We start from the raw sequence: 10,535 nt of genomic DNA, 5'->3' as shown, positions 1-10,535 counted from the left end.
AACCATATTGAATCACAATGCCCAGCAGATGGTGATCACAGTGCCCAGAACATCGTTATCAAAGTGCCTAGCAGAATGAATCACAGTTGAAATCAGATTGTTATCTCAGTGCCAAGTGTATTGAATCATAGTGCCCAGCATACTGAATCACAATTCCCAAGAGATTTTGATTACAGTGCCTAGCAGTTTTATATTACAGTGCCCATCAGATTCTACTCCCAGTGTCCAGATATTCTTCAGAAAAACAACCTCCTTGACAAATCAATTGTTACAAAGCTATTATAAGGATAGTAAAAAGAGAGACCTGCACTATAAAGAGACTTTCAGATGTGGGGGTTGTGCCTATTGCAGGTATATCTGAGTAGTAGTAGTTTTGCAACAATATGTGCTTTAATTACTTCTTCCTAAAAGGTGAACATATTCTTTAATTGGAAAACAATATAGGCAATTTACATCATGAATTGTCAATGCAGTGCATTCAACATCTGGAATCTGCAGCATCTTCTTACACGTATGATTTATAAGCAAACGTCATTCAACTGAAAATGGGAACCTGAGTGCCCCTATTGCAAGACATCTTGCATTACACCATAAATATAAAGCATCCCATGAGAGGTTCCTTGTGTAGGATGGTATATTTGCAGATGCTGGGGGAGAGTGGAGCTTTGATCTCCAAACCCCAAAAACTGGAAATAAAATGTATTTACTTACTCCAAGTGACAGTTTTTCCTGGTCTGGATGAATCCATGAGTTTCATATATTTTGTAAGAAGGTCCTAGCTATGCTATTGTTTGCTATAAATGACTACACTAATATTGTTTTCTTTTTTCCCTGTGCTGTGGTGACCATTGGTACTGTGGGCTATTTGTCTTGATTATCTAGCTGATAGAATGGATTTGTTTACTACAGCTGCTACTTTGGACTATAATCCCAATGGCACCTTTTCCTGCTGCAGCGCATGTGCATTGATATCAGTACATGTGTGCTCCTCGGTAGGAGCTTAATGACAGGGAACCACTGCTGATGCAAGAGGAACACCTGCAATGCAGAAGGGGGAACAGCAATTATGTCCTAAATATTTTTACTGCTGCTGCAACAAAAAAAAAATTTAGTTAAACAAATTCAGAAAAAAAAGGGAACCACTGCTGACACAGAAGGAGTAACACCTGTGATACAGAAGAGGAACTCGAATGATGCAGCAACAGAGCTTGATGCTGCAAATGCTGCAAAAAAAAAAGAATATTAAGAAAAAAAATGGGAACAGCTGTGATGCATAAGTGCTGTAAAACACACTGACACCACTACACTGTTCTTCACAACACTGCCCTACTCTAAACTACACTTCTAACACACCACTAACTACTCCACTAAACTCCAGCAACACACTACACAAGACTGCTGTGTAAGCATATAATGTGGAGCATGGCCATGAGCCATGACTGGCCAAAGCCACCATGACTTTGGCCAATCATGGCTCTCACAGTGCATTGTGCTGTGATTGGCCAGAGTATTGCACCTGACCTGTGGTCAGGTGCATTGCTTTGGCCAATCATGGCTCTCAGAAAGACAGTTAATGTGCACGTAAATGCGCAAAGACATGGGGCATGCATGAACGCACATCTGTGCAACATAGCGCATGCAAAGCATGACAGATTCTGGCACCCAGTGACCTATTTAAAGAAACCAGGTTAGCCTACAAGTTGCTGGATGATCATCAGCTACCTGTTTCCTGTGCTCCTGTGTTGCTGTATTCTTGGATTTCCTGTTGCTGACCCGGTTTGCTCTTAGACCTGTCTTGGCTTCTCTCCTGGCTCTGACCTCGACTTGTTTATACATACTTCGCTTGCTGCCTGCTTATTGTGTATGACCTCGGCTTGATCTGACTGACCTACTATGTGTAACCCTGGTGCTGGATCCTGATTCTGCTTCCTGCTTCACACACCTGCCAAGATCTGCCTGTACAGCTAAAGTTTCATCTGCCCTGCTGATATCTCTGCATGGTCAAGTCTCCATCTGGTTCCTCATCTACAATGATCTTCTGGCAATTACACAGCTGGCAAACTGTGCTTATTTGGGCACAGCACTCCCTGTCTCCACTCCCAGGGGTTCTCTGCACTCTCCTACCAGTTATTGTACATGGCATCTGTGAAAAAGCAGTAGGTGAAGACAGGATGTTACATTGTCTCCATGAAGTGAATGTCCATTAATGCAACAAACATGCACAGAATAGTGCACACATCTGTCTATCTACCTGTAACCTCCTCACCCCAACACACACACATTTTTCAGCTTTACTAAAAGTGTCCATCTCACCTCTGTAATCCATACCAGCTTTGATCATAACTAGGCAGTCTACAGCTCCATAGTTGCCAACAGTCCCAAAATGCCCGGGACACTCACAGATTTTTGACAGCTGTCACGGGCTGTCATTGTCCCGGACTGAGTCCCGAAAATGTATATTTTTCACGTACATAACAGCTCAGAGCAAAGACTGATTCACAAGTGTGCTGTTGGCTAGATTGTTAACCACCATGGCCACGGCTGGGCCATATCCTGTCTGTGCACTTGTGATTACTTACCCCTGCAATCCCCATCCTCTATGCCCTTCCCCAGCCAATAAGTAATGACAGGAAGTTATGTGATTCCCTCCTCTCTTATGTGATTGGTCAGTTCTCTGAGGGGGAGTGGCCAGCACAGGAGCACGGGTGTGAGGCAGAGGAAGATGTAGCAGAGTGGATTCCAGACCAGCCAGGATACACACAGAGATGGGGACCAGGCAGAGGACTCAGGGACAGGAGGAGCAATACACCTGCCTGGAAGAGGACAGAGGTGCAGGGCCAGCCCTAGAGCATATACTGAGCAAGGACAATCAGGTACGTTACTGTCTTTTTGAGGTAGGAGTCCATTTTTCCATCTTTGGGGGTAGAGCAGCAGGTGGGGGTTGTCTAATTTGGCAGTGAGAGTGAGTCTTTTTGGGGTTTTTTTGTGATTTTTTTTTGGGGGGGAGCAGCAAGTGGGGGGTTGTCTCATTTGGCTGTGATGGAGGTGTGAGTCTGTTTTTTTTTTGGGGGGGGTAATGGTTCCCCCTCTAAAAAAAAAGAGACTCAAGTCTCCATCACAGCCAAATGAGAAAGAGCCCCATCTGCTGTTCCCTCCCCCCCCCAGAAAAAAAACTCACTTTTCTCAGGTCATGATTACCGTAACCATAGCCTGAGAGGAGCAATTTTTTTCTTGGGGGGGGGGGGGGGAACAGCAGGTGGGGGTTTGTCTCATTTGGCTGTAAAGGAGGAGAGAGTCTTGTTTTTTTTTTAGGGCGGAAATGATTACCCCCGACCAAAAAAACTCCCCCAGAAAAACAGACTGACTCCTCCATCACAGCCAAATGAGACAAACCCCCACCTGCTGCTTTTCCCTCCAAAAAAAGAGAACTCTCTCCTCAGGTCATGATTACCTCCCCCCAAAAAAACCCTAAAAAGCAAAGATTCACTCTCACAGCCAAATGAGACAACCCCCTCCCGCTGCTCTCTCCCCCGCACCAAAAAAACCCTTTCCGTAAACATTGCCTGAGAGGAACGATCTTCTCTTGTGGGGGGAACAATGGGAGGAGGTTGTCTCATTCGGCTTTGATGAAGGAATGAGACTCTTGTTTAGGGGGATTTGGGAGGAGTAATCATTACCCCTCCCCCAACCTCGCAAAAAAATAAAAAATAAACAGTCTCTGACCCACTCCTATACTAAGCCTGCAGTCTCTGACCATCTCCTGTACTACACGTGCAGTCTCTGATCCTCTCCTGTACTATGCCTGCATTGTCTGACCAACTCCTGTACTACACCTGCAGTCTCTGACCCTCTCTTTTACTACTCCTGCAGTCTCTGACCAACTCCTGTACTATGCCTGCAGTCTCTGACCCTCTGATGTACTTTGCCTGCAGTCTCTGACCCTCTGCTGTACTATGCCTGCAGTCTCTGCCCATCTCCTGTACTACTCCTGCAATCTCTGATCCTCTTCTGTATTACACCTGCATTCTCTGACCCTCTCCCGTACTACTCCAGCAGTCTCTGACCCTCTCCTGTACTACATTTGCAGTCTCTGACCAACTCCTGTACTACGTCTGTATTCTCTGACCCTCTCCTGTACTAACTTTAGTAACCTCTTTCAACCAGCCAGTGAATGTGGACCAATTCTTTATGTTTACATTAGAGTTTTTTTTATATAGGTCTATCTGTGTGTTTATTATGTTGGGGTGGAGAGCAAAATTGCATGGGGAGCCCAAGAAAATCTCAAATTCTATTTATCCACACCTCTTTAAACCACACCCAATATTCAGCGTGATTTAAATCACACCTATTTTATGGCATGGCACTCTTAGCGCACTGCTATCTTTTTGTGCTAAGCCACACCCACAAATTAATGCCCCTAATTAACCATTTGCCGCCCGGCCTATAGCCGTTTGGCAGCCGCAAAAATGCATTAGCTTTCCGGGGTGTACGCCATTTGGCGTCCTCCCGCACATGCGCAGTTCGCACGGTTGCAGAGCCGCGCAGCGGCGCGATCTGTCACCGGCCGTGTACCTCGGACACGGCCGATGACAGATCTGAGCACCGGCCCCTGTTGCCGGTACCATGTGACCTGCTGTGACCAATCACAGCAGGTCACATGACAGTTGTATACAATGGATGGCTTCATTCATGCCATCCATTGTATACTAGTGTCTAGCTGTGAATGGTCAGAGCAGGTCACATGCACATGTCATGTGATTAGCTGTGGCCAAATCACAGCTAAGCACAAAAAAAAAAAAAAAAAACCTGAATGAATCGGTCATTCAGGTAAATGCTTGCTTATAGCAAAGTAATTCTTTGCTATAAGCAAAATGTGTAAACAAAAAAAAAAAAATACTGATCACTTCCCCAAAGTAGTACAATGTTACTATGGTAACAATGTACTACTTTGGTCATAGTACAATATGAAAAAAAAAATCTTTAAAAAAAATAAAAAAAATTTAACAAAAAATTAAAAATGATAAAAAAATAAAAAATATATATTTTTTTTTTTTTCATACGGTCACCAGTCAGTGTCCCTGTTCACTGCCATGCTAGTTATATGATGATGCTGTACTGCACTGGTGACAGTATGTAAAAAAAAAAATAGTGAAAATAATTTTTTTAATTTTTTAATTTTCTGAAAAATTATGACAAAAAAAATACAACTTAAAAAAACTCGCCATTCCTCTTATGAAGTACGTCGGACTGTCTACTTTACAAAAAGGAGTCATTTGGGGGATATCTGTACTGTTCTGACATTCTTGGACCTCAAGAAATTAGATTGGCCGTCAGTACTTCAGGATCGATCAATTTTCAGATCTATACCATAGTTTGTGAACTCTATAACTTTCCTCCAAACTAAATAATACATCCTAATTTGGGTTATTTTCACCAAAGACATGTAGCAGAATACATCTTGGGCTAAATTTATGAAGAACAATTATTTATTTGTAAACTTTTATAACAGAAACAAAGAAAAAAAATTTTCAAAATTTTTGGCCTATTTTTGTTAATTTAGCAAAAAATAAAAACCCCAGCGGTGATTAAATACCACCAAAAGAAAGCTCTAGTTGTGTGAAGAAAATGATAAAATTTTAGTTTGGGTACAATGTTGTATGACCGCGCAATTGTCATTCAAAGTGTGAGAGCGCTGAAACCTGAAAAATGGCCTGGGCAGGAAGGTGTAAAATTGCCCGGTATTGAATTGGTTAACATAGCACTCAGCCTACACTTGCTTTCTGGACATAGAGAAAAAAAAGTGTTCTGAAAATTTTTGGGAAATGTTGGCAACTATGAAGACCACATAACATGAACTGACAGCAATGTACTATCCCACCACACACGTAGATATCCAAGCCAGTGACACTCCATTGTAAAGCTGATCCAGGAGCGGACTGACCATTCGAGCACTCGGGTCAGTAGGGGGCCCCATGAAATGCCCCTGGTACCTTTTTGGGTGTGTTTTGAGGTTGGGCAAGGACACAGGGACCCCCTGATCCCCTATTGCCCGGGGACCCCATGAGTTGTCAGTCCTCTCCTGAGCTGATCCCAGTTTCCTGCTTTCTGGGGTCTATTGCAGACAGTGAGTTACGGCTGGGTTCCTGTGCTCTCCTGCAGTAACTCTTCCCAGGGCAGGATCTATCACAAACAACAGAGAGTCAGAGATCATCATCAGAATGCAGTGTGTCTCACCATGTGTTAGCTGCAGGGAGTTTAGCCAAGAGGTTGTGTTGGGGAAGGTGATTGAAGCCGAGGAGGTGTATATTTGAAAGAAAAAAAACTAGGACCAGAGAAATTTTAATTAGAGCTAGCAGGGATATGTGAAGTGAGCTTACCAGGGTTACAAAGCTGCAAGAAAAGAGGTGTGTAATAAGGGCGAGGAGATGGCAGGGAGAACAGCTAACATTAGACAATAGAGAAAACATAGGGGGATTGAATTTGTTTTTCACTTGATTGCAAATTATAATGCTTTAGTAGTAGGATCTAGGAACTAAGTGAGCTTTCTGGCACCAAAAGAGTTAAAATTCACATTTTACATCTATCTAGGAGAATATGAAAACATACTTCAACAATACTTATGCTGTCAATAAAAGCTCACAGGCAGCTGGGGGGGGGGGGGGGGCGCGGAGTGACACCATGAATTGTAATATGTTGGGGAAGTTGATGGCATATTATAGAAAAATGAGGATGTAGCAAGGATACAAACATTGAGCACTATTACTTTCAATGTAAAAGGTGATATTTTAGTATATTTGCTGTATTTATTTCCAGAGAGTTTACAATCACTTTAATACTGAATGCCAAACTCTGGTCCAGAAGGATGAAGATACCACAATGGATAGAGCAGTTTGAATTCGGTGAGTGGCAGGACAGTTTCAAATATCTGAATGTGAATGTGATGGATGTAATGTGTGGTTGTTTAGGTGCACACTGCACTTGCACTATTTTTTCAGATAATGCAATATGAAGATGCATTGCTATGACTGCAACAAATGTGAATAGGGACAGGCTGTGAAAAAATCAATTGCTGCCAGAAAAATAGAAAATATGACCTGTGGAAAAATGTACACAACCTGTTACTACTGTAAGTGCATACAGAGTCGCTGTACAGAAGTTGCAAAACACAGAGTAGCAACAATAGGATGTAAAAATCCTTACCTCCCCTACCACCATATTCCCCAAGATAAATAGCATTTTTCAACATTCAGTAGGGGTTTGTACCTTTAACCCTTTTGCCACCAGAGCAGATTTTGTGTTTTTTGCATACATTCAAGAAATCATTTTAGGTCTGAAGATTAGTTAACCCCCCCATATATTATATATTTTCTAAGTGCTGGTTCACACCATGTCCGCATCTGAATCACATGGAAACACGCTGTATGTTCCTGTGTGATTCACATGCGGTTCTGTGCGGTGCAATTTCAGCCCAATAATTTTGAAAGGGCTGCAATTGCACCGCAATGCACCAAAAGTAGTGCTTGCACTACTTTTTAAAATGCACTGCAACCAGATTGCATGGTACAAAAGTTCCATGCAATCCATTGGGGGCTGGTGCAAGCAAACGCACTGCTTTTATGACCTGCATTTGGGCTGTCATTAACTTTTTATTGACACTCACTGCAGATTGCAAATATAATGCATTTTGTATGCGGTTTGAATTGCACAGGAATGCACAGAGTGTTCCTGTGTGATGCTGAAGCGGGCATGATGGAAACCGGACCTAAAAGAAGATACCCTAGAAAATAAAATAATGGCAGTTCTAATTGTATTTTATATCACATGATATTAGCTAAACAGTTTATAAAAAAAACATTTTAGTAAAAATAAAACACACACTAAAGTTAATTTTAGGGCACCCAAACACAATATGTTACCCCATTGTTTTTGTTAAAATACAAAAATGAGGTTGTGCCAAGTAAATAGATACCCAACAAGTCACATCTTAAAATTGTTGTTTCCATAGGCAAAGCTTTAAACGCTCCTATAGATCATTAGTGTAGAGTTAACCATGAATCATGGAGCTAGAATTACTTCTCTCAGTCTAACATGCACTGTGATATGTAACATGTGTAATGCAATCAACATTTTGTGCATAGGCACCTTGATGTGTGTATTCAAGTTCATATATGCTTGTACAGTATGTTGGAAGAAGGGGACTCAAATATTTGTGAGGGTGTTTAAATGCTTGGGTGAAACATACATTTTTTTTTACACAATTTGCAATTTTTTTTTCACTAAACTTTATTTTTGTCGCCATGTGATGATTTTATTATTTTATTATTATCATTATCTAAAAAGTATTATTATATTATAATCTAATTATAAACTATTATACATTTTTTTCTTCTTGTTTTACTGTGTAGTATGTATCAATAAAGTTTCAATATATTGCACAAGGAGAGTCTTCTTCTTGGCCCCCATGTCATTTGGGGGATCAGCTGTCATTCTGTGGTCCTAGAATGGTAGTTTACTACTTGATACCAGAGTGGTGATATTCCAGCTTACTGAAGCAGCTGACAGGCACAGGAGACACATGCAGAGGAGATGCTGTCCTGCTGCCCTCCCTCAGCAGGAATTTATGCAAGTGAGTATACTTCCATGTTATTTGGTCTGTTGAGTGCACTACTTACCTTTTAAGTGATGAGATCATCACTGGAAGGGTTTGCATTTATGGAAGATACAGTATATACAGCAGAGGATGTTAATAGTTTTAGAAGATGGGTGATGGGATTTGAAAGTTTATAGTACTTTTTTATAGTTATTGTTTGATGTGGCCTTGAAATGTATGTTTTTTGCATACATTTTATTTTACTTTTTGATTTTGCTCCATTTATATATAATTTTAGCATTTTGCACATACACTATGATATAAGGCATACTGTATCATATATACACAGTTATTGTTTGTTCTGGACTTTTATAGTGTATGCATATGTGGTGGCATATTTGTTTGCACTTTGTAATTTCAACATCTTTGCACATATATAATGAAATATATAATGCACGTACAGTATATAATGAAATATTATTTTACTGTGTTGCATTTTATCACTGAGGCTAACTGGATCGCTACAACCTCTTTAAGTGAAAAAAAAACAAGGACAGTGCATGCCTATAGTTCCCTGAACACCTTTATTTCAGCTTTTTTGTAAAATGTCAGGTTTACTTAACAACAGCTAAAAAAAATATGTACTCTAGTTCTAGAAAAGGAACAAAAATTAAATTGTGTATCCTTTATATTTCTGAAAGGGATGTCCTTCTGAGATTGAATCACTTCAGTTTTATTCCAGGAGAAAGACTAATTATTATAGCTTCACACATTCATTGTACTTAGTCTTTTCTGCTTGGCTGACTTTTTATTTCTCCTTTATTTAAACCTTGGATGCCAGTGGGAGGTTATGCGATGGTGTTTGTGTTGTCAGGGTAAAGGTGGCTTTACAGTATAACACTGCAGAGACTGGGATGTAGAGCTAATTAAGATTAAGAAGCTGGAGCTGATACAGCCATATCTCCATCCTCTTGTCTCTTCAGGTTGGCCTGGTGGGAGCTCTAAAAGCATCTGATGGAGGAGACAGTGATTGGTGCATTTACTGCCAGACAGAGTATTTTTTGGAAGATTCTTGGCTTCTTTGTCTTTTGGCTAAGATCAAGTTTAGCATCTGTTCTTATCAGTCTCCATTAGAGGTGCTTCACCATCATTTTGGCATTATGGCTTGGATGGCTGGCTGTATAGTACCCCTGTTGGTATTACGAGGTCCTGAGGGATCTTCTCCTGGAAAACAAGAACCAGACCACTGGTGAGATAAGGGCAAAGGTATATTTCCTGGTATATAATTTCAAGGGGTCTGGTGCCTCCTTATATGACAATGCTTAATGGTCGGGCAAGATGCTAAATGGGCAGAGAGCCCACAGTGTCAAGCACCCCCTGAGAGTGGAGACCTGGGGGTGCCAGAGTAGCACTATGAGTTTGGGACCCCATTGAGTGAAAAAGCACTAGGCCAGTTTACCAAATGTACCTGCATACTTAATTTATTTTCTCTCTATGTGTATCACACTGCACTTATTTGTCTTTTACTCAGTATGAAGGATGTGGGCCTAACCTGAAGTCTAGGGGAAGGATGTGTTGCCATCAGGTTCCTTCCTCCTCTGCCTTGGGTGGTCTCTCTTCAAAGAGCCTCTCTTGACAAAGACACTGGGCCTACAGAATCCAGTCTGTTTGCCCTGTATCATCCTTTAGCCCCTTCTCAAAGCACCAGCCCAATGCTGAGAGTCTACAAAAGGGATCATTACACTGGTCCAGTGCTTTAACCACTTCATGCCTTTAGGATGTACCATTACATCCTCAGGTTGAGATTGTTATACCGGGATCATGGCTGCAGCTATGATTCTGGTATCATAATTTTCAGCCGAGGATGGATTTTCGTGTAGAACTGGTCCAAGTGGCTCCACAGTAGCCCTATCACTTCTACAGGATGCCAAAGGGGATCCCCCTC

At 41.4% G+C, this 10,535-nt stretch overlaps 1 pseudogene; it reads left to right on the top strand.

The window, feature by feature from the left end:
* Positions 1-9,662: 9,662 nt before the first annotated feature.
* On the top strand, positions 9,663-9,813 carry LOC149474282 (U2 spliceosomal RNA; annotated as a pseudogene).
* Positions 9,814-10,535: the final 722 nt, after the last annotated feature.

Source organism: Staurois parvus, unplaced genomic scaffold (genome assembly GCF_062004578.1).
Source record: "Staurois parvus isolate SC_StPar_1 unplaced genomic scaffold, SC_StPar_1.0 ptg000007l, whole genome shotgun sequence".
NCBI lineage: Eukaryota > Metazoa > Chordata > Amphibia > Anura > Ranidae > Staurois > Staurois parvus.
Note: the sequence above shows the minus strand (reverse complement) of the source record. Positions and strands in the feature narration are given on the sequence as shown.